Source organism: Triturus cristatus, chromosome 6 (assembly GCF_964204655.1).
Source record: "Triturus cristatus chromosome 6, aTriCri1.1, whole genome shotgun sequence".
In the NCBI taxonomy this organism is placed as follows: Eukaryota; Metazoa; Chordata; class Amphibia; order Caudata; family Salamandridae; genus Triturus; species Triturus cristatus.
In genome coordinates this window covers 1,267,155,842-1,267,181,836 of record NC_140589.1, presented here as the reverse complement: position 1 = coordinate 1,267,181,836, position 25,995 = coordinate 1,267,155,842, and positions in this window count along the sequence as shown.

The following is a 25,995-nucleotide window of genomic DNA, read 5'->3' as shown; positions in this document are numbered from 1 at the left end:
AATTTGCAAAAACAGTACATTCTATGGTATCTTTACAAGCATTGAAGAAATCTTCATAGCTTTGAAAATCTCCAAGTAATTCCAATTCTGAACGCCACGGTTTGAACAGTTGTAAAAGTGCTAAATAGTAAGATTCCCTTTTATCAGGAGTGTCGCAACTCAGTTTCCTGTGATTAATTACATTTCCTTTCCTTTGTTTCACCAAACATCCTTCGGAACCAATCACTGCATATTTTCCATTATTGATGTTTTCTGTGGTATTCTGTTTAAAAGTGTAGTTTTGCAGCACTTCATAGAGGCATATGTTCTCAAGATGAGGACTTCTATTGGGATAATAAATGTCCAACATATTTGTTTTCAGAATATCTGTACTTTCTGGTCCATTTAATGCTAAATATTCAATTTCTTGTACAGATTTAAGTACTCCATTTCGTGTTGCAGCAAGACCTAGACTCACCCAAATGATTCTTATAGATTTGGAGTATAAACTTGCAGTTGATAACCGATATGAGCATTCATACCCTCCAATTTCTATATGGGATAACATCTTCAAACTGAAACTGTATAATTTCTTACTTAGACTCTTATCGTGAGAAATCTCTTCCCACATTTCTTTCAATTCCGTCTTTTCTGATTTTGGAAGGTAGGATGTTACAGCAATGGAATTATCCGCTACGTACTGAATATCCATGTTAGCATTCCACATAGAGAGAATAACCGGATTGTAATCATTTATGTATTTTGGTTCTTTACATCTTCTCAAATTGTAGGAAGTTTTAGGAGACTTTCTAGTGATGGTATGTCTCACTGCTGACATAAAACTGTTTACTCTTCCTTTTGATATTACAGGACGTGGAAATCCAAACAGACATTTGGTATAAAACTTTTCCTTAGACTTGTACTTTTGTCTACAGTATTTTTCACATCGATGCCTTTGGAATCATAAGACTTGTTGTCTTAAGTTTTTTTCTTCTGTGCTTTTGGGTATGGCACATGTGGCATATTCTTCAATGAAAGACAAAACAGTATCATTGGAATCGGTTCTGAATTTGGGGGCATCGTTAATCCATATGAGCATATGTAGGTGAGGAGCACCTCGAGCTTGATACTCCTTTCTCCAAAATAAATCCACAACTTCTCCAAGAGGAGGATTCTTTTTATTGCAGATAAAAGACATCACAGCTTAAAATCTATGATTGAAATACCTGCATACATTAACAGGATCCAGAGAGCACAATTCTCCAGGTGTCTTGTATTCAATATTTTTTATATTCGAATTTGCCTCTCGAAGAAATTCAAGTAAATCATCCCAAGCGTATTCAGCACAGCTTAGTTTAAGGAACCACGTATGAGTTCCTAAGTGTCTTAGCATACATTTAAGTTCTCCATAACGACTGTACCAATACTCATTAGTGCCACGCTGACATGCCATCAGATTAATCAGCTAAGATTCTAAATGATCACCTCTCTGATGTACTTTAGCAATAAATTCCTTTGCAGAAACATTTTGAAGATGTACTCCTGTTTTCAATATGTGATTCACTGCATACGAAAGTCCAGACAAGTCACTCTCAAACAAAAGATGAAATATATATAGGATACATTGTCGAAATCTTGGATCTTCTGCATACAATCTTGTTGTGCGATATTCAGATGCAGGAACCTGCACAGGTCGTTCATCATATCGTCTACCTTTTCCTGTTGGGAACAACTGCGGAAAACAACGAGCTTCCAAGCTTTTTTCCCATACACTCATGGGAGTTTCCTTTGCTTTTTTCATTTGGAATAACTCAATAGTATTCCCCATCACTTCTTTGAAATGAAGCAGATGTACACTGTAATGTTCATAGATTTCTTCACTTCTGGACATGTCCACTTTCTCAATTTGTCCACTTGACGTTTCAGTATCTTCTGCTGAAAGTATTTCTTCTTCTCCCACATACACATTTTTATAGTACTCATTGTTTTTAATCAGATACAATGTTGCCTTCTGCACTTTCCTAACATCCACTAATTCTTGCCAGATTTTCTTACTCTTAGTATGAACGCCATTAACTAGAATAACTAGTGGTTCATTTTCTACATTCTCTACACCAATAGTTTCAATATGTTTCTTTAAATCTAGAGGTAAATATACAACTCTTCCTTTTAATCCTCTCTGTAAATCTGAAGGAGGCAATTTACCTGTTTTAGGCTCCATGCGAACAATAGCCTGAAATGGGTGCACACATTGAATGAGAATAGACTCATAGGTATTTAAATCTATCATTTCTGGAGGAATAGTTACCAACTCTAGATTATTATGCACAGCTCTAGCAGGCATTTTATTCTCATCTAATTTATTATAACAATATTTACAAATACGCTGATCAGAACCCAAATCAAAACAATTCTCTACCAACAAATAAGTTGCAAATTCCTTCCACTTATCATTATTTTCTCTTTCACTTTTTAAATATAGATCAACAGTCCTAGTCTGATTTTATAGTGAGTTCGCCGACAACAAATAAAAGAATATTTTGGCCTTTCACCTGAAATCACCTTAAACTTTGTAATTTGTTCTTCAAAATTTTTTGTAGTACTATGTTGCACATTCTCTTCAACATTTTATTCTATTAATGTGTCAGTTTCTGCACTCACTTGTTCAGGTCCAAAGTAACAAAAATCAATTTCATCACAAACTTTCTTCACATCTGATACTGATCCACGCAAAAGAGCACTGTTCAACTCATTTAACATTAGTGCTGGACTTTTTGCATAATACAATCTTCTGACTAACTTGCGCATCTTAGAATGATGTACTGCTAACATCCTGAAATGGTGAAAAACACTTTGACATACTTTCCTAGAAAGACAAGCCAGAGAATGACCTTGCAAACCTGTATTTTTTCTCACTCTACAAGAGTCTTCTCCTTGCAACATCTTAATCTTTTGTTTAACACTTTTTTATACTATATTCTTGTAAGAAATTGCGCAAAATATCAATAGATTCTTGTCGTACACTACAAATACTACTGCAATCCCAAGTGTACACTGGGGCTTTAGGACGTCTCCCTAGAACTTCATCAGCTAACACTTCTTCTACATTTCTGGGCACCATCTTCTCTTTCTCAATTGGATAACCATTTCTAACCTCATAAGCTCGACCACTGGTATCAACTGCATGCAATAAATTATTGGTCTGAAAATAACTCTCTTCATTAAAGAAAGGCTCTGAACTGACAAGCCGAGGGCAATCCTGATTTTCTTTGGCAATTTTATATTAAGACAGCTAGTTGCGGAGAAAGCGAGACCCGACGCAAAGAGAACTGTTGAAGGATTGTCTTTTTTCGTTCGCCCGGATTTTTGCCATGCCACGGTGGAAAGGAGATGGAGATTACGCCAGCTTATTAAACCTTTCCAGGAGAAGAAACTACAAGTGTATTTGATAAACCCTGCTCAGCTTAAAATTATCAAGGAAGGGAAATCTTTTTATTTTGCCTCTGAGATTAAGGCGAAGGAGTTTCTTGACTCTTTGGATAATTAGGCATTCTGGTGTAATTATGTGGTGGCATGGCTCCTGGGTTTCTTTCTTTAGGATTAACCCTTATGGTTTTCTCCGATCCTTGGATCTGTAGATGGTATTTTTTGTCTTTATTCCTCGGTTGCGACCACTGCACACATCACATGCACAGACTAGGTCTGAGCGCCTCATCTAAGGGGGTTGGGGAGGGTGATGGGAGGCTGGGAGGTTTGGGGTGGGGGGGGGTTCAGGGGGGTGGGCACAGAATAGGGGGTGTAAAAATAAAAATGAGTTGATCAGGTGTTGTAGAAGGACTTATAGTTTTGAATTTTGTTCTATTGCTGACATGCTAATTGTCTGTTTTGGTAGTTCTGTTTTTTATAGGGTTTTGGTATGGCTGGGCTGTCTAGAATATTCTTATCAGTATGAGTATTAAAATTGGTACTATTAATGTTTGTGGTCTGAATGACTGGAAGAAGCGTCAAGGGTTGGAGTTTCTAGTTTGACAAAATAGGCTAGATTTAATCTGTTTACAGGAGACCCATCTCCCCTGGGCCAAACGTAATTTACTGAATATAAGGAGGGTATGAGCTGATTGTCTGTTCTTCACAGACTTCCATGATTAGGGGTGTGGCTTTGTTGGCCAGAACATCCTTAGGGGGTGCGAAGAGGGTTAAAAGTGACAGGTTAGGTCGCTGGGTCATTGCAGAATTAACGTTAGGACTCACAATCTGTTCTATCTATGGCTCAAACTGCGATGACCCAGATATCTTTGATTATCTGGAAGAAGAGTTGGCAGGCTGGCCAACACCTCTGATAGTCTGCGGGGACTTAAATATATCTGCAGTTTGGCATAAAACAGCTGAATATCAAGGAAGGAAACCTAGGGTGTATCGAGCATTGTCCTCCCTTATATCCTCGCATGGGCTCAAAGATGTCTGGGGTGAAAAGGAACCACAGGACCCAGGGTTTACATATTTTTCAAATCCGTTTCAAAAATACTCTAAATTAGATTACTTTTTTATGTCTTAATCTGAACTTAATAAGGTTACTATCAGGAAACGCCCCAGATTAATCTCCGATCATAATCCTCTTGTTTTGTCATATAGGGCTGATTGTTCGGGAAAAAAGCACACTAATTGGACATTCGAAAGCAAATTATTATCTGATCGGAGGTATATTGAACACATCAAAAATTGGTCTGGGGAGTTTTTTGATGCAAACAGATACAGTGCCTCTAGGAATGGGGTTTGGGAAGCCTTTAAGGCGGCTTTTAGGGGGGAAACTATTAGCTGCTCGGCCAGGTTAAGGAAGGAGGATACGGCAATGGTTGATAAGCTTATGGTCGATCTGGCAATAGCGGAGAAGCTGCATAGTCAAGAAATAGCAAGAGGCTCGGATGGGCTGGAGAGCTTTAGAACAATGGCGGTTATTAAAGCTGATTTGCAGAAATTGGTTACACAGAAGGCGGTCGGGGAGTACCAGGCATCAAAGGCGAAGCGGTGTGAGACCGGGGAACAGGCGGGTAGGATTCTGGCATTACGCATCAGACAGGATAGATCAAAGAGTGATATCACGAGTATACAGGATGAGGGGAAGACATATTCGGAGACCAAGGGCATACTAAAAGTCTTTAAAAAGTTTTATCAAAAACTGTATGATGACGAGAACCATCTAAGTCAACAGCAAGAGTGCCATAGTTTAGAGAATGGTAATACAGGCCCGTTACTCGATGTAGCTTTAAGAGAGGAGCTTGAAAGGGATCTAACGTTGACTGAGATTAAAGATGCCCTGCGAGAATTAGCTGTTGGGAAAGCTGTGGGTCCCGACGGAATCCCAATGGAGGTGTATAAAACTTTGGAAAATGAGTTACTTCCCATTTTGTTAGATCTTTTCAATGGCATTATGTGCTCGGGTATTATTCCAGACTCTTGGAAGGAGACCAATATTATTATATTTTATAAAAAAGGAAAGCCCAAAGAGAAGCCAGGATCTTACCGGCCTATCTCACTTATTAATGCAGACACAAAACTATACTCAAAAATTTGGGCTAAAAGGCTGGGGAGGGTCATTGGAGGTCTTGTCTCTCCTTGGCAGCATGGGTTTGTGCCCGGGCGGGGCACCACGGACCACACTCGTCGGGCCATAGCTCTTTTCGATGCCCATGCTGCTGGGGGGAGGGAGATGGCCATGATCCTCCTTGACGCGGAGAAAGCCTTTGACCGCGTAGTCTGGAACTTTTTATGGCGTATCCTCGCTCTAAGGGGCTTCGGCCCCAAGATCATCAAAGCTCTGCGAGCTATGTATTTAGACCCTGTGGCCAGGGTATCGGTAATGGGCGAGAAGTCGGAGAAGATATTGATCAAAAGAGGCACGCGGCAGGGTTGCCCCTGCACTCCGATACTATTTGCACTTTATATTGACCCCCTAATCCTAAAAATAATGGACTGTCACCGGATTTGCCCCGTTATTTTTAATGGTTATACAACTAAACTGTTAGCTTATGCGGACGATCTGGCGATTTTTACTAGTGATCCTCATCAGGCATTGCCTGCATTAGTGGAGCTGGCTAAGGAATTTGGTAGTAGGTCTGGATATCTGCTTAATGAAGAGAAGACCCAGATTATCTGCACTAAGAATATCACTAGGTCAGATAATAGATATTTAGATTCAGCAGTCTATCTAGGGATTAAAATTAATGCGGACGTTGACAAGATCATTACGGAAAATTATAGCTCTCTTATGGTTGCAATGGAAGCAGAGTTAAAAAGGCTAGATGTTTTAAACCTTTCCCTGGTGGGAAGGATTAATGTACTTAAGATGACATTTTTTCCTAAGATTCTCTATTTGTTTCGAGCTATCCCGATATTATTAGAGGAAAAAATCTTAAAAAATCTAGAAGGCCTTTTTAATAGGTTCATTTGGCAATACGGGAAAACCAGACGTTCAATGAACCTTATGTCACTCCCGTTTGATAGGGGTGGTCTTGCTCTTCCAAACCTTCGGCTATATCATCTATCTTGTCTACTTGCACATATGTCAATCCTCTTTCATCGTGACTCCAGTCTAGTAGCGGCCCAGGGAAGTCATCAGGCCCCCCCTTCCATTTTTGAACTTTTTTGGGGGAAAAATGCTGTAGGGTTACTCCTAAGGGAGGTTGATTGGAGATTTTATAAAAAGCCTAGATTGAAGGTATTGAATGGGATTTTGGGGACTTGGAAAGCAGTCCAAATGTTGTTGGAAATCCCTAAGTACAACTCTTATCTCCTTCTTTGGAACTCTAATTTGTTTCCCTTTCTGGCCATGAATATGATTAATCCTCTCTGGAGCGAAAATGGTATCAGATCTGTAGGCGATTTGTTGGAGGGGGAGGAATTTTTAAGTTTTGAAGCATTTCAGTCGAAATTCGGGATCTCTTCTAATCACTGGTTCTTGTATGGACAGGTAGTAAAATCAGTGATGGCTTTTAGACCAAGAATCATAACATCTACTAGTTCTCCTTTGGTGGACTATGTGGGGAACGGGGGTAATAAAATAAAAATTATATACAGTCATTTGCTGGTGGGAATTCAGGACGATCTGGAGAAAGTAGAGTCCTCATTAGCAGTCAAAACAGGGGATCCCGATGTGGACTTAGATCTTGCTCTAATGTTAAATAAGAAAGTATTTCGTTCATCCAACTTGAGGGCCCAGCACTATAAAACACTATTTAATTTGTATTTTACGCCGGCAAAGCTCGCGGCGTGGGGTCTGGTGATGAAGGATAATTGCCCTAGATGTGATAAAAGCCCAGCGGATTTAATACATATGTTCTACCAGTGTGAAAAGCTGTCTATCATTTTGAAAGAATTATCAATCTTTTTGGAGGGGATTTTAAAATGCAAAATTACTATTTCTCCCACATTGATGTTAATGGGAGTAGACAGGATAATGAAATTATGTAACAATGCGGAAGCTTTGGTGTTTATTTGTATAGCTGTGTTTCGTATTATTATTTCTGCAGGTTGGAAGGACTCTTCTCCTCCCACATTTCAAATGTGGCTGGCAAGGCTGCTCGGGATACATAATATAGAATTATGTTTATTTGAATTAAAAAGTGCTACAGTAAGGGATAAGGGGAGGGCCATTTGGGCTCCATTAACCAGTTGGAGAAATCTTTAGCAGCCATAATTCAATTATTTCTGTATCTATTTTGCTAAAAGCTCATTAAGGCATTTGATGGATAATTAAGTTTCACTGTCTTGTGGATTTTCTTTGTATAACATCTGTTAACTCAATAAAAATAAAAAAAATTAAAAAAAAAGAAAGGCTCTGAACTTGAACTGTGTTTCCATTCACCCCAAAAAAATCCCCAAAATTTGTTCTGTTAATTACTCTTTTCCTCCTACTTTTGGCCTTCATTAAATGGATTGGTTTAGCCAATTATCGAATTATGTTTAAAACTAAAATGAATAGTTTCCTTTTTAGTTCAAAAGCCTTTTGAACAATGGATTCAATATGCTTCTTCTTTTATAAAATAGTGCTCTTTTTCTATATTTGTTCACATCTTTGAGCAAGTTAAAAACCACTCTATTATAAAAATATTTTTTACGGATTTCTTTATACTGATTTTGCCTTCTTTTACCATACATCGTATCATTTGAATTTAAATTTTCTTTTTTTTCCTTTCCTGTTATTCATACTCTTTTTTGTGGTTGAACCATTCTCAGTAGTTTGCACATTCTGCACACTGCTTCTAGGCTTTGTAAGTTTTTTAATGAATGCTTTTGTTGTCTTACCGGAAGACTTTTTCTTTTTAGCCACATGATGTTGGTCATCCAATACTTGTTGAATTTTCTTCGAATAAGTGTCCTTTAAATGTTCTTTTCTCTTTCTTGATTTCTCAGACATGATAACTTTATTTTAATGATGAAAACAATATCTGTAAAAAAAAAAAACATAAATAAATGTATTTTAATACATTTATAAATTATACTTTTCAATTATTATACAAACACATTCTATATAAAAACCATTTAACCACTTTCTTTTCTCATCACTAACTGAAATTGTAATTCAAGGTGTATACATAACTGTATAGGTGATTACAGATCTGCATGTGTAATGGACAAAGGTTTGTACCAGTGTTTGTGTTAAGCCCTGGGACATTATATGAGTACTTACGCACTGACTGAATGATTACAGTCCTGCAAGGAGAATGCCTGGGTGAATTTATAAGTGTTTGGGTTTTGGCGCAGTGAATGGATTAGTACATGGTGCTGAATGGGTCACTAGAGGAGTGCAAGGGGAGTGAAAGGGTGTTTGCTGGAAGTGTAGGAATACTGACTGGGGAAATGAAGGTGTGAAAGATAAGTGTGTAGGTGGTTAGAGGACCGCATGCATAGTGGATAGGGGTTTGAAGCAATCCATGTTCTAAGGCCTGGCTCAGTGCATGAGTACTTGGGTACTGACTGAATGATTAGAGTACTACAAGGAGAGTGCCTGGGTGAATGTATAAGTGGTTGGGTTTTGGCGCAGTGAATGGAATAGTACATGGTGCTGAATGGGTCACTAGAGGAGTGCAAGGGGAGTAGGTTTTTAAGCAGTTAGGTGTCAGGAAAGAGATGAAGTAACCACATGGCTCTGTTAGAATTCTTGCACAAGTGCACAGAGACTCACAGTGTGATTCTAGACAAACAAGACTATTCTCGTGAGAAATCTCTTCCCACATTTCTTTCAATTCCGTCTTTTCTGATTTTGTAAGGTAGGATGTTACAGCAATGGAATTATCCGCTACGTACTGAATATCCATGTTAGCATTCCACATAGAGAGAATAACCGGATTGTAATCATTTATGTATTTTGGTTCTTTACATCTTCTCAAATTGTAGGAAGTTTTGGGAGACTTTCTAGTGATGGTATGTCTCACTGCTGACATAAAACTGTTTACTCTTCCTTTTGATATTAGAGGACGTGGAAATCCAAACCGACATTTGGTATAAAACTTTTCCAGTTATGTGTCAGCAAAGACATGAAGTAACCACAAGCTTCTGTCACAATGGTTGCACAAGTGCACACAGACTCACAGTGTGATTCTAGACAAGCAAGACTATTCCCTTGACTTTAGCAGGAGAAACTCACTAGACTGGAAGGGGTAAGGTGACTGCATACATTCTACATATTTCACTACTGCACTCCAGTATGAATGCCTGACTTAATCTACGAATGCATAAGCAATGACCGGCTTATAATACTACTGAAACTTGAAAACAGGAACGTTTTTTAAGCAGTTATGTGTATGCAAAGACATGAAGTACCCAAATGCTTCTCTCACAATGGTTCCCAAATGCACACAGACTCACAGTGTAATTCTAGACAAGCAACACTATCCCTTGTACTTTACCAAGACACATTCACTAGTCTGGAAGGGGTAAGGTGACTGCACACATTCTACATATTTCAATACAGCACACTACTGTGAAAGCCTGACTCATTTTGTGAATGCATAAGCAATGACTGGCTTCTAATGCTACTAAAACTTGACAACATGACAGGTTTTAAAGCAGTTATCTGTCAGCAAATACATGATGTTACCAAATGCTTCTCTCACAATGGTTGCCCAAATGCACACAGACTCACAGTGTGATTCTAGACAAGCAACACTATCCCTTGGACTTTACCAAAACACATTCACTACTCTGGAAGGGGTAAGGGGACTGCACACAATCTACATATTTCAGTACTGCACTTTAGTGTCAAAGCCTGACTCATTTTCCGAATCCATAAGCAATGACTGGCTTCTAATTCTACCAAAACTTGAGAACAGGATAGGTAATTAAGCATTTATGTGTATACAAAGACATGAAGCACCCAAATGCTTCTGTCACAATGGTTGCCCAAATGCAGACAGACTCACAATGTGATTCTAGACAAGCAACACTACTCCCTGGACTTTAGCAGGAGAAACACATTACTCTTATTAAAAACAAAGGCACCACATACAACCCCTCACAAATTAATAACTCACCTTTCAAACTGATTTGTAGATTAAGAGGTATGTCAGTCACACACCAGATTTTCTTATACAGAATGTCTGTACTGCAATGCTCTTAGCAAAACCAAAAAATGGCAAACTTTCCCTCTTATTCTGCACACATATACATGTAAATATCAAATTACATTGCTTCCAACATTTATTCAAAAGATAACACACATTTCTATTGGTTACACATTTCAACCCTTTCCAATTGACATAAGTTTGAACCCTACCCCCAACCTGCTTACTGCCTGTTACCACAGTAATAGTTCATGGAACAGTCAACTGAGCACACAGGTCACAAGTTCAGCACACAATGTTGCTACTCCAAACAGCAAGTGTGCTTGACTTTTCAAAATATCAGCTTATCCTATGTAATGTTCCTTTCAAATAGTTTTTGTTAACCAATAAGAAACATGCTTTTAACAATACAAACATGCACCCTACTTTTCAGCCTAGAATGTTCTCAAACAGCCAATCATTTCTTTTCTTTTTTCAAAACTGCATCTTATCCACCATTTTAGAAAAATCTTACTTTTCAAACTGCCATTTCACATACAGACACCTTCTGAGTGCATCCAGACCTCCTTTCAAGATGCTTAGTGTGGGGATTGTGGGACACAGCTATATTTTCTGGAGCGAAAGGTATGCTGAAAGCAGAGGTATTGACAAAGACCTAGTTTTGCCAAATGTAGACATTAAATGGATTGGTCAGAGAGGATTAAAGTGGCACCAATTGATGCCATTGGTTAAATCCTTTTTGCATCTCCAACACCCTGGCCTCATAATTGTGCACTGTGTTGGCAATGACCTAGGCACTTTGACTGAGGTAGGTCTGGACATGCTAATGAAGGACACCTTTGGAGAATTGATGTCACTTTTCCCCCAAACTGCCTTTGTCTATTCTAACATATGCCAAAGACAGAAATGGTCCAATCATTTTTGTCCACAGATTTAAAAAGCTAGGAAACATGTCAATAAAGCGGTTTCTGCTTATCAGAGATTATAGGATGGGGTCCATTTACAACAACAATCTGCGTTTTAATATGGAAGGCATCTATAGGTGAGATGGTGTACATTTTACAGATGAGGGTAACAGAGTCTTCCTCAATAACTTTAGACTCTGTATAGGTACTTACTTGTAGGTACCAAAATCTCCCAATAAACACAAAGGCTCTTTTTAGAGCCACTCAAGATCTAAACACATAAGCTTGATGCATATCTGAAAAATATTACTTTTTTTTTTGCTTGGAGTCACGCACCCGACGCGTTAGGAATCGCGCACCCAACGCAAGAGGAGTCGTGCACCCAACGCATGCCCACCAGGGGGCCGCGAGAGGAGTCGCGCACCCAACGTGTGCACACCAGGGGGCCGCGCTGGGTGCGCGACTCGTAATTTGCCCGTAAAAATTTTTTTTGCGCCTATCACTAATTTCTATTCTTCCCGGGGACCCCATCCCCGGGGCCTATATACAACGTTGGGGACCGTGAGGGGAGCCTCAATGCCCCCACAGTCCCAGCCAGCTCCCCACGTCCTTCGGGAGCTGGCATTGCTTTTCCACACAGGGAGCTGCTAACATGCAGCTCCCCGTGTGGAAAAGCAATATGGTTTGCATTTTGAAAGAGAGACTTTCAGGATGGGAGCGGACCGGAGCGCCCCACCAGTTTTGAAAATTTCGCGAAGATTCGTCAACCGGCGCCAAAGTTATTCCAAATATAATCTCACCAAAATCGACCCATCCACCAGGAAGCAATCGAAGGGACCAGGGGTTTCAGAAAGATTCTTTATTGACATGGCATGACGTGTTTCGGCAGGTGTGCCTTTTTAAAATGCCTTCTCACCGGACTTTAGCCCCCAACGCGGTTTTAACTGTTTGGCTTTTTCCCCATTGGTGGCAAGTCAGCTGGGCCGAATTTTCATTAGAGCTTTGATGCAGCCCACATCGGTGAACTACATCTTCCAGCAAGCACCATGGCAGCTTGCTTGGTACGTATCTCTCAACGGACCCCAAATTTCTCGTGGCGAGTGCTGAAATATAATGTGTTAAAACCTGTGTTGGTGCGCATGTAGATGCAAGTCCGCTGCTTGTGCAACAATCCTCTTTCTTAGCCCCCATACGTGCAGCCACAACAGACCAAGTAGGAGGAGTCCCCACGTAGTGTATGACTGGCTCACAAGGGTCCAATGTGATCAAGGCCCTCCGGGGCTGAAACGCGTAATGGCTGTTCCATCGTTTTGCTGAGGAGAAATAAACTATTCAATCGCTAAAACATTGTGGTCCACGCTCCATCTGTTACAGGATTGGGTAAACTTAAGTGGAGTTCGAGTTATATATATATATATCTATATATTTTATTATTTATTTTAGAAGCCTTTCATGCCTGATTTTTTGCCTTGCCAACCCTGAGAAGTTGGGTGATGCAGCAATTGGATACAAACATATTTTCATTCATGACATTTGATACAAGGGACTAAGGCCTCTAAAACATTTCTAGAGGTAGCACAATTGGAAACTATGTTGAGGATGGCCAACTGGTTAGAAGACTCAATCTTCAAGTTTTATTTTGAAACAATTTCTGATACAGCATCATTAATGGTGAGTAACCTTTTAATAGCACAATGCTTGCCCTTAGTGATGTCATAAAATGTAGATTATTCCGTAAAGATGTTTTAGCCTTCATTGGCTGTTTTATCTGATGATCTTTGACACTATATTCCTCAGGACATTCATAAAGAAACTAGCTTACTATGTGAAACAAACAATATTTCTTCTGGAAGGAGCTTGGTTTCCTTTAAGAAGATAAAGGAATAATTACTTCTATCAGTCCTTAACTCATCCCTTGATTTAGTGCCATTGATTTTCTAAAGATTTTGTGGTGCAGCAAGGAGCACCAACACAGCAGCAGATTCCAACCACTTATGTAGAATTCACTGGTATACAAGATGATTAACTTGTGAGGCAATATTAGCTGGCTCATTCACATAGTTTCAACATCCAGGCTGCCAATGGGGGAAAGAGTTGGTCCGGAGGGAACAGCTTTGGTAGAATACAATATACAGAAATATATATGTATTACAGTGAATTATGGGGATGGTTTATGTTTTTCACTGAGGCGTTATGAGTGACATCAAATATGCAAGAAGGGCAAAGCTCAAGTTGTCTACGATGTCACTAAGAAACGCAAGACGAAAAACATCTGTTATCGACTTTTTACCCATCTATAATTTTATGTTATGCATGGCACCAAAATCATCAGCCCCTACTTTCAACTGACACACAGGGGCACAGGAGTAATGGGGGAGCCATGCATAATATTATCACTTCTCCCTGTGCCAAATGTAAAATAATAAAGAATATATACTTAGCCTCCTGCCTCCCACCCCCACCACTCTGTGCCTTCCCTTCCCTCCAGATGCCTGCTCTCCAGTGCTACTCTAACAGGATCTCAGAGAGCCCAACCAGGGCAACTTGGAATTCCTTTATGATGTAGCATTAGTTGGTAATAAGTTATGTTACTATGTCATAACAGTAAACTACTGGATTTAGAATAGTTATTCACACTAATGGCTCTCTACAAGAGTCATACATAAATACAGAATTATAGGTGAGTGACAGTGAATAACGGGAATGTTTTTCAGCTATGGGTTCTAAGTGATGTCATATAGAAAAGAGCGTCACATTTATAATTTAATGTTATGTATGGGCCAACCAAATAATTTGCCCTGCTTTCAGCTGCCACACCCTGGCAGAGGGGTGCTGGGGGAACCATATATAACATTGTATATCCTGTCTCAAATGTAATACAAATAAATAAATGATAATAATAATAAATGGTCTCCTACCACTCCATGCTCCTTCTCATCCACATCCCTCCTAAAGCTGTGCTACAGCCAGCACTGCACTGATAGGCTCACAGAGAGCCTTGTCAAAACAGCCTAGAAATCCTTTATGATGTACCAACAGTGGTAAACATTTTGACTTCCACTATTGTTCAGTAATTGCATTGCATTTGGTATCCACGACAGAGGCTTCCAATGAATGCTGTGCATAACAAACTTCTCTTTAAACTACCTTATGGCAATCCTCCCTTATTCACATTTGTAACCATCCAATGCCTTTGGTGTCAAAGTCATAGCCGGATCACTCCTATCTACTGAAATAGTTGAAATTCACTTCATATCTGTTCTGAAGTCTTTACTTGTCTAATGTGAATTGGAGACCAATGATTTCAGAAAAGTTGAATGAATATCTTACGATCTACGATAACGTGCCAGAACCCTGTTCAGACGACCACGGGGCAACCAGGAGTTATCGGGCCCAAGCGTGGAGATTGAGGCCTTTTACTCCTCATGTCCCAGGGTCTGGCCTACTATTGAACCTGAGCAACTAGGCCAAGTACCTCTTCAGCACTTGAGTCTCATTGGTAGCACAGGTCGAGCAATCCAAGGCTTTTTGGGGGGTGGTGGGAAGGGGTAGAGACAGGGGGGAGAACATTGGCTCACAACTCAAAATACATTCAATAGCAGCAATAAATGACGGTCCAGTTAAATACTTTCTTTTATGGCAAAAAGAGTATTTATATACGACCTCAAAGCAAAATAAAGCATGTACAATACACACAGCCCTTGAGGTCAGGGCTCTAGTGTTTGATAAGCAGTCCCCTCGAGTCCCACTTCCCTCTCATCCATGGTAGTGGTTATTCCCCATTGACTATAAGCGACATTCAGGTCCTAATCTCAGTGATTCCCACTCCGACTATTAAAAAAATAAAATATGCTCCAGAATCAAAGCGCTATCTGCCAGACAAGTTCCCCTGTGGCTTTCTGGCTCTTCGCTTAGTCTTACCCACACCAGCAGGACTTAGCCAACCGTAGTCTCCAAAACCATCTCTGAAGCGGGTGCAACGGCTACCTCTGTAAAGTATCGCACATGCAACTCTGCAGCGGCTGGGTGTCCTCGCCGCTCCTACAATGTGACGGTATGTTGCCTTTGATCTTCCACATAGGTGGGGGATTGTGGGGTGAAGGGATTTTGGTGGCCTCTGAATCCAGTGCTCAGTTGGCACTCTGGCCTGCCGACTAACACACTGCATACTAATAACATTACTAGAGGTGAGAGATTGGCCCTAAAAAGACTTAACAACGACCCCAGTATTGTCATTAGAGAGGCTGACAAGGGCGGGAATATTGTCATTATGAACCACACAGATTACATGAAGGAAATAGCCAGACAACTGGATAACCCAATATATTATCAAGCGGTTTCCAACAATCCTATTCCAAAGAGTACCATCATGATTAATGCAAAGCTGATTGAATGGAGGGAAACTGGGCTACTAACTCTGGACGAATACAAATTTCTGAGGGTTGATTGTCCCTCTTTTCCATGTATCTATATATTACCTAAGGTACATAAGGGAGGACAATTTCCACCTGGCAGGCCTATAATTTCGGGGGTGGGCTCACCCACCGAGAAACTGTCTCAATTTGTAGATTTAAAACTCCAAAAATATGTTCCTAACTTACCATCTTACGTTAGGGACAGTAAAGATATCCTGACAAAATTTAAAGACTTTGAGTGGTCCAGTGATCTTATGTTTGTGACGCTCGATGTGGAAAGTCTTTATACATGTATCAAGCAGGAATATGGCATCAGAGCAGTTCAATCCTTTTTAGATAGGGATGACGCATGCCAGTATGATCATAATGAGATGATTATCTCTATGATCAATATTATTCTTACCAACAATTTTTTCCTTTTTGACAAGCGCTGGTTCCACCAAATACACGGGACAGCGATGGGTTCCAAGTTTGCTCCCTCGTACGCCTGCCTCTTTATGGGGTGGTTTGAGAGGGAGCATGCTTGGGGCAGAGGTGCCTCCCCCTGGATTAATAACATCGTATACTGGGGGAGGTACATTGATGATGTAATCTGTATTTGGTCTGGATCTGTCCAACAACTTGACCAGTATGTAATGTATCTCAATGCAAATACGTTCAATGTGAAGTTCTCCATGGTCTGTCACAAGGAACATATTAACTTCTTGGACATCCAGTTTTATATCAAAGGAGATGAGATACATAGTACCCTGTATAGAAAAGAAACCTCATGTAATGCAGTTTTGCACGCCAAGAGTGCGCATCCACGTTCTGTAATAAATAATATCCCATATGGCGAGATGGTAAGAATCCGACGCAACTGCAGTGAGGATGACACATTTAAGATCCACATCAATGACACCATTGGTAGATTCAGTAAACGGGGATATGAAAGGGAAGTTCTAATGAAGGCTGAACGGAGAATTCACAATATAAACAGAAATAGTACATTACTGGACAAACCTACTAGGGAGGGTAACAACTCTAGAATTAGGTTTGTTACTCAATACACCACACAAAGTAGTGCTATATTCAATATTTTCCGTAGACATTGGTCTCTCTTGACAGAAATTCCGGGAATAAAGGAGTCAATTGAAAACAGACCCTCCATTACCTACAGAAGGGGGAAAGCCTTAAAAAACACCTTATGTCCGAGCTATATTACAACACCTAAAAGCACATTGTCTTGGCTGCCTGAGAAACCAAAGGGTTTCTTTACTTGTGGAATGTGTAATGTGTGCCCGATGGGCAAGAATAAGACTTTTGATTTCTGTTATAATACCAATAGAAATTATAGGATCAATTACTTTTTGAATTGTAATACCACATTTGTGGTTTATGTTCTGGGTTGCAACTGTGGAATTATTTATGTTGGTAGTACCATTCGTAGTCTTAAAATAAGAATGCAGGAACACCGACTTGCAATAAAAACGAAAGATACAAGATATCCCATAACAAACCACTATGCACAAGAACATCCCTGCGATTTGTCCTTTTGGTTCCATGCCATTGATCATGTCCCGGTACCAACGAGGGGTGGTAACAGGGAATTATTACTTCGTCAAAAGGAATCAAAATGGATATGTAGTCTAAGGGCTACTAGTCTTGGGCATAATACTGATTGCGAAATGCACTACTTTCTCTGAATCCCTGATATAAACAGGTGATACTTCTCTGATTATAATTAAACAAGCTGTTAGTTGATTCACTCCACAGTGATCTGACATCCCCTTTTATGAGCTTGTTCTTTATTATCTTGGCTCATGTGAGTGGACTCACCAAATTGATCTTTTACCTATGATTAATTATTCCTAACATACACAAGGCGTGTTTTCTTAGCGTCCTGTTCTTTTTTAGGTCGTGTGAGTGAACTCACCTAATTAATCCTTCGCCTATGATAAATTATTTCCAACATACATAAGGCGTGTGTTCCTATTGTCCTGTTCTTTTTCAGGTCGTTGTTTGAGTATCTTGTTATACATTAGATTCATACATATGGATCTCTACTCAGTTTTGTGAATATTTCCTGTGGGTCTCATTGGGTGACTCATTTTAAATACAACTCATCATGGGATTTCCCGTGTTGGCACTATATTTGTTACATATCTATTAATGATGTGGACCCACACTATTAAATGAGGTACACGTTTTTGGTTTTATGCACGGCGCAATGATTGGTTATCTCTATGAATACCTTCGGTGAGTTGCATTTTTTACCAACTACAACATTCCAATATGGCGCACGCGTTCACTCTCCTTCATGTCTAGCCCGTCGGGTCCCTGTCTGGGGTATAATTGTACCTTTTAACTGTGACTATCATCCTTTATACATTCGTATATATTTTATGTACAATTGATTCGGAGAACATTTCTCCAGTATTTCAATTTTTCACGTTCCATTTGACTAAATATAGATGTTGCTAATTAATTAGCTCTGATGACTATACCATGTCTGTTCCTTTTTTATAAACATTTTAAGCAATATTATACGCAATATATTTGATTTCGAATAATATGATTCTCCTGTATTAGTTAATTTTGAGTTTATACGGGTTTTCTGACACCATTATAAAATGGCGCGCTATTTGCGCTTGCACTCTGCGATGGTTCATGCAATGCAACATGTGACCTGGGAAACAGGCATGACGGGTAATCTGAGGGATTAAAGAACGCGGTGGCGGCAATGGCGGGTTACACGATTTTGCTTCAGACGCCACGAGTGGACCCGTATTACGGTCGGCATGGAGACTTCTCCAGGTTAGGACTTTGACCTCTCTGTGTTGTAATGCTTATCGGGAGGTTTAACGATTTTTAAACGTAATGGTGAAGGGCTCTGGGTCTTACCATATTGATATTATTGTCTTGATTTGGATTTTTAGAAACGAAACATTTGATTGAATAGGACCGATATTTGTTCTATCGTCGAGGAGTATATGCATCCCGTTATATTGGGAGGTAAGCGCATATTGTTCCTGTTTAATTACTTACTTTGCGTTTTTTATTAGTGTCTGTGTTTACGTATTAGCGCAGATTTGATTCTTATCCTTGTCCCGTATCCGACCTGATACGATTCTTTCCATGAGCGCTACGTGTTCGGTTTTAGGTATAAAATGGTGGTTACTAGAATGATGATAATGGATTTATAATATATATATAGGACGCCCCTTTTTTCAACATCTCGCCTCCTGGGTCTACTGAGGTTAGGGAAGGTAACATGCTTCTATGCTGTGTTCAGTGACCGCATGAATAGACTAGGCTTTGCTACTAATTACCTATTGACTTGTGTCAGTGAACTAATTGCACACGAGACCCAGATGACACTGAGAGTCCATGTTTACTTGCTTATATTCAAGCTTGAGCTTACGTGTTTTCCGTCTGATTCGTTTTTTTTCTGTACTCTTGCCCTTTTTTAGATCAACGAAATTTTTAGCCTTAAATATCAGGAAGCTTTAAAGAAACTAACAGATAGGAATTGTTCTCAAACGGATAAAAGGTGAGACTTTCATCCAATTATAGATATGATTTTATCAGGGTATGTGAGGCGTCCCTTACGTTGCAACAAATAGCCATAATGATGGTATTAATTTTTGGATTTAAAACGTCGTATTACCTCTCTTTTCAACCAAATGATTGTCATATCCATGATTAAATAAGTAGATGGGATTGAAGAGACTCCACTTTTGTAGGTTTTTATTTATATAGATAGGTCCTTTATGGTATATTATTTTTTCATGTGTATTTGCCTGCAACTCTCTTTGGGTTTTTTGTGTTTGTATATATTTTTCAATGTATCTTTATATGTCTCTGTAGATTTTTGTGTTTATTTGGAATAGGGCTGCAGGCATAAATGTTGGTTCCCCTTATAATGTGTTGTGATAAGTGTCTAAGTTTGCGTCTTTCATGTGTCATAATTTTGTTCTTTTCTTCTAAATATATGAAGATATCTTTGTTTATAATGCTGTATATATATTCTTATTCTTTCATCCCACATTTTGCTGCAATGCATTGTCTGTAGTATTATTTTCAGTGTTCATATTAATGTTGAAACGTATATGTCTAATAGTCTTATTGTGTATATGTCCTACGTATTGTAAGGTTTTTATGTATATATTTATATATATTCTTTTCAGCCCTGACGAAGTTCCTCTGGAACGAAACGCGTTGGCTGTGCCGTACTGTAAAAAGAAAATAAACACTGTGTCACAAGACTGAAACTACGCAATTTGTGTTATATTGTGCACCGTCCTCATTTCTTAAAACTTTGTATCTGCGATTGCAGTGGAGCGTAAGTGTAGCACGCTCCGGACGTCGCGTGCACAAACCAGGACTTCACTAAGTTACTTTGAAATGGGATGTGCTTAACCATGGTCAGCTACACTGTTTTTGTCGATTAACACACTGCATACTGGCGACAGCCCGACGATCAGCACAGCAAACTTCATGGTGGCCCCCTTTGGCATACAGGGTTGCTGACTTGCACACCACACACAGCGGACTGCCCAAACGGCAAAACAAACTTGCCAGCAGCCCCCTCTGGCATACAGGCTCCGCAACTTGAGCCTGTACCTGGGCAACGACCCAATCAGGACAGTAGTGATGCTGACCAGAGGGGCCCCTTCCGACGACTTGAACCTGCACACAGGCAATGACCCGTTTGATGCAGCAGTTGTTTCCTCACAGCTCCCTACAGGGATCCACTCGCTAGGATCTGCAACTGAACCTCGCTCTCTCCAGCAATCTCCTCTTCCTCACAGGGCACACTGGTCTGGGCAAGCATGCAGGTTCTGGTGCTTCAGGGACAAGTGGTAGTGGATGTCCCTGGGTGCTGTCCCCTCACCCAGCTGGAAGACTGGCAGGCCTTAGCCTCCAGCCCATGTCATGGGCAGAACTCTTGCAGAGCTTCCCCTCCTCACATAGTCTATCTGGCTACTTGACAGTTGACAATATTGGGGGGCTTGAGTTTACCTTCTTATAGTCTACTTCCATACACCAAATGTGAAATAGGGTCTGAGTCTTTGAAGTTTCTGTTGGGGGTCTGCTTCCTTTTGAAGTGTCCTCTCCTCTCCTCTGCCCTTCCTTCAGAAAGTGGTCTGTCACAGCAAGAGTGACTCCAAATAATAAAGCCCCATAAAACAGACTGTGGAAGCAAATAGAGAGGTTCACACTGGGATTTCATCCACAGTGACATAGGTATCAACATGTTATCCCAGGGCCACAGCCCTACTCTTTATGATTCTCTTATCAAACCCATCACCTTCCTGAGATATGCTCAGCCCTCCTTACAGTGACTGCTCTCCAAATCAAACAGCATCCTTTGAAGTGCACAGCAGAGCATAGATCTCCTTCCTCTAGTGTGTGTTCCACCCAGCTTACAGGGATGCAACAATCCGCAAATCTATCTGGGGGGATGCCCCTACCTTCTCATGCTCCTCCAGTCAGCCTTGGGTATCCAAAAATGGAACCCAGAATATTCCATGTATTGCACTATTCGCAGGCACACATACACTCAGCACATCCATAGAATACACAGGCACTGCACAGCACTACATATTACCTTGATGTAGTGTAAGGATTAGTTAAGCACAGCAGCAGAACTTTAAATGAGTGAGCCTGTCGGCCTCACTCCAGTGACACAGGTAAACAGGCCTGTTCACTTCTGCTAATCATTACACGGTATGTTGCCACCACCATATGTGTGCTTCTTAACTCCTGCCCAAGGCAATAAGTAGCTTTTCACCATTGTGAGGGCAGTTCTTTGGGCGCCCATCCCGACACATGTCGAAGTCATGGCGTACAGGCATGAACCATGCTCAACCATGACAACAAAAATCATCACCAGGGATCCAGACATCATTGCAGCTGGGGCACTTAGGGAAAGACACTGGAAGTAGGGATACGGGGAAGTCGCAGTTCCTGCAAAAGTAACTTTGCTGGTGTTAAAGGGGTGAATAACTTGTTTTTATCTTCTCACATTTGCTACACATTCAAAGACAAATGCTAAATGTCACGGTATGTCTTCTGACAAATTGCTGCTTATTTAAAAACTGGTACTTCTTTTATTTCTCACAGCAAAATGAACGGATTTTGTAAAAGTGACCTAGGTGCGAATCTTGCTAGGGTACAGGAAATAAATGGGAGGGAAGGCTGTAGGATGTCAGTGTTTGTCTAACACACAACAATATTTAAATACCTGTAGAGAGGTGGTCATCATACCATTGTTCAAGCCGGGCAAACAGGAATGGGATAAAACAGCGTATCGCCCGTTATCCAGGCTTAATTTAGACTACAAAATACTAAGTAAGATTTTGGCTACCCGCTTGCTCCCCCATATGACGGCCCTGATACACAAAGATCAATCCGGGTTTATCCCCACCAGAAGCACAGCGCTTAATGTTCGGCGCCTTCTGAGAGTCCTAGAAGCGGACTCTTATAACACTGACACAGCGACGGTCTTTGCCGTTGATATAGAAAAAGCATTTGACAGCCTGGAGTTGCCTTACCTGTATCACGTGATGCGGAAAATGGGGCTGGGGAAAGCTGGACAGTTCTCCTGTATTCTGACTCCACTGCCAGAATTAAAACCTGTGGGCTTGTTTCAGATGCCTGCAGCGTAGGGAGGGGTGGGGGGGGGGGGGGGGGAGGTCAGGGGTTCCCGCTTTCTCCTCTGCTATATGCCCTGGCAGTGGAGCCACTGGCAGCACGGGCCAGATCGGGACAAGTATATCAGGGGCTCAATGTGCATGGGCAGGTCCATCACATAGCGTTGTATGCCGATGACCTTTTGCTCTTTCTGGCCAATTCGGTGGTGGAGCTAGTAGGAGCGAAAAATCTGCTCCAGGCTCTCAGCTGAGTCGCAGGACTGAAAGTGAATTGGACAAAATCTTGTATTCCGTGAAAAGGGGCAGAGTGAGCCCACAAGACACAGAGGGGGTGACCTGGCAGGACAGGTGCCTGACATACCTGCAGGCATGCAGATCTGCCATAACCAAGACGATATCCTGGAGGGTAACATAGGAAAGGCCATCAGGGGGACAAACAGTAACTTTGGCTTTTGGGGCTCCTTGCCGCCACTGGTCCCGGGCTGGGTGGCACTGCTCAAAATGGTCACCTTCCCACGGCTACTATATTACTGTGGGACTTTGCCGATTTGGATCCCGACAAAGTACTTTGTCCAGCTCCGATTAATGATCACGGGATTAATTTGGTAGACGAAGAGTAGCGCTTGCTGCTCTTCTGCGACCAAGAGCGGAGGGTGGCCTAGCGGTCCCAGACTATGAGACCTATTTAGCAGCGCAATTTCAAAGGCTCACGTAATGGGTAGCAAACAGTACCAGGGGGGGCGGAAGAACGGAGAGAATAATTTGGGTCCCTTCAACTGCTGTCCTGCGTTGCTTGTGGCTTCCTGTCAGGACCACAACCCTCACGACAGAGCTCTGCACGGCACAAAAGTGCTGGAACAGATACCTGCGGATGGCTAAACTTAGACGACCTTATGCACCAGAAATCCCATTACTTATGTGTAGGGCCTTACCGCATGGAGGTAATTGGCAGAGGTTGGGGGTCTGGGCAGAATAAAGGTTGGCCAGTATAGGAGACCTTTACGAGGAGGGAACCATGAGCCCGTTTAATGATCTACAAGCTCGTTATGATTTGCCCTGGGGAGATTTTCTGCTGTATTCAGCCCTTACTGCGGCTATTCGGAAGCACTGGGGAGAAGGTCTCAATGAACCAAAGACATCGCTGGGCTGCCAGTACGTGGTAATGGCAGCAGGTACATACAAAGCAGTGACATGCCTATACAGGCGCATGTTGTTGGAAGAACTACTTCCCCGGACTGACTTGAAGCTCAAGTGGGTGACTGATGTTTGGGAGGATATCCCGGAGAAGACTTGGGTCCCAGTCGGTGGAGAAGGACTGGAAGAGCACCCAGAACGCAAGGTTCCAGTTAGTACATTTCTATATCCTACACAGAGCATACCTTACTCCGGAAAAGCTCAACAAGTATTTCCCAACCCACTCAGCGGCTTGCTCGCGTTGCAATGCAGAAGGGCTGCTCGTTCCTGGACAGTTACTGGGAGGAGTTAACAACGGTGCTGACCGATGTCACGGATAGGGAGATAGAGCCGTCCTTGAAACACTGCATTTTGCACTGATTCCCCACACATCCTAGAATAAAATCACAAGTAAGTTCTTAGATTTGGGGCTATTCCTGGCCAAGAGAAATATCACCATGCATTGGAAAGCGAAGCAGGGTCCAAGTATAGCAAGGTGGAAGACAGAGCTCCTTAAATGGACTGAATGTGAAGGGGTGGCCAGGCTGCAGATGTCAAAACGAATAGGGAGTGAGAAGGCACTAGAAGCGGCGAGAGCTTGGGAAGCGCTAGTTGTTACACTCAAATCCCCCGAAGACAGTGAAGAAGATACCTCCACCGGAGATCCCACAGCTAACACAGGTTAATTTGCAGCGAGAGGCAGGTCTCTTGCGACCTGGAGTCATACTTCTAGAGAGGGCATTGGGTTACCTAGCTGGGACGAGATCCCCTGCAGCGATTCTTCACTCACTGTCGTCGTACTACTGGGTATTTAGGTCTACCACGCATTAACGACCTGGACTTAGGTGACATGCCTGGGGGGTGGGAAGGAGGTAGTTGGGGGATGGGGGGTTGTAGTGGGAACTGAATACAAATACATACACAGAACTGAGAGTGGGTATTGTGCTAATCCAACATTTCATACGGACTGTTCCTCTGTATGGTAGTCCAAGTAGTTTGATTGCAACACTGCTGATTGACAGGGTTGTGGCATTACGGCCCTATACACTTTGTATGAAAATCAATAAAAATGTCTAAAAAACAAACAAACATTTAAATACCTGTAAATGAACTAAATGCATATTTCAAAATATACCAACAATTAGGAAAGCACAAATTAAGCAACGTTGTTTGTAAATCTGAAGGGTGATCGAAACAAAGATTTTATTAGGATAAAAAAAAAATCAAGGCACTTTACTTGATGCACAAATGAAAAATATTCACTGAAACCAGATTTCGACACATGATCTTTCTGCGCTGTATGGTTTTACCAGTATAACTACATGTCTATGCAAATGTAGTGCCCATTTCAACGGAAAATGTGTGGTCTGTAAATGACAATGCGCTACCTCACCAGTGCTCCAAAATACACCACCGGCTACATAACCTTAGATCTTTCCTACTTAAATGGTGTGATACTTGTATTTTGTGTGGTATTTGGATATTTCACCATCTCTATGACCTTAGTGATATTAATGGCAGCACCTCCACCTTGAAAATTATTCTAGCACCACTACACTCAGGGCAGATATACACGTATGTCGACATGCGAGCGACTTTTCTGTCCCAACAAAGTGCATTTCTTTGGTATCACTGCAACGCCATTACTTGTCCCAACTTCTAATATTTTAATATGTCTGAAGTAGCCAAAACAGTAGGTGCCTCAGTGCTGTCTGACTTTTGAAACAGCTCAAAAAGTATAGTGGTCATTAAGCAGGCTGACCTCTGCACATTGCCTTTATTGTATCAGACCTAATAAAGGAAAAGCAAGGCAAGTTAACTGCTCATAGAACTTTTTCTTATTTAGTGGAGTATTTTGTCTAATGATATAAAACGAAGATTTCCCTATTCATCTAAACCAGCTCTGTAGTGACCGGATAATGTAGGTCATGCTGCTGTTTCTAAAATTCGGACATTTCGGTCAAATACATTTTGAAGCACATTAAGGATGCTGTATTACTACTCTCCAAATGACATACTTTTCACTGAATGCTTGAGAGAAAATGTTTGAATGTAAACCATTGTATTTTGATACTTGAGGCTAAATGGGAAATCATATGGAGACGTTTCTGAAATCGGGAGGGATGATCTTCCTTGTTCAGGATACTTTCCAAAATGTGGTAACTTCTATGAAAGAAACTACAAGAGAACTCTGGAAGATTTCTTAGAAGTTACATGGATTGGACACAAAGAGCTCTTAGACTTTGAGAATTCTTACATCTAATTAGTATATTTAATGACGTTACAGGAAGTGATGTGACAACCGTGGACACCAAAAACACCACCA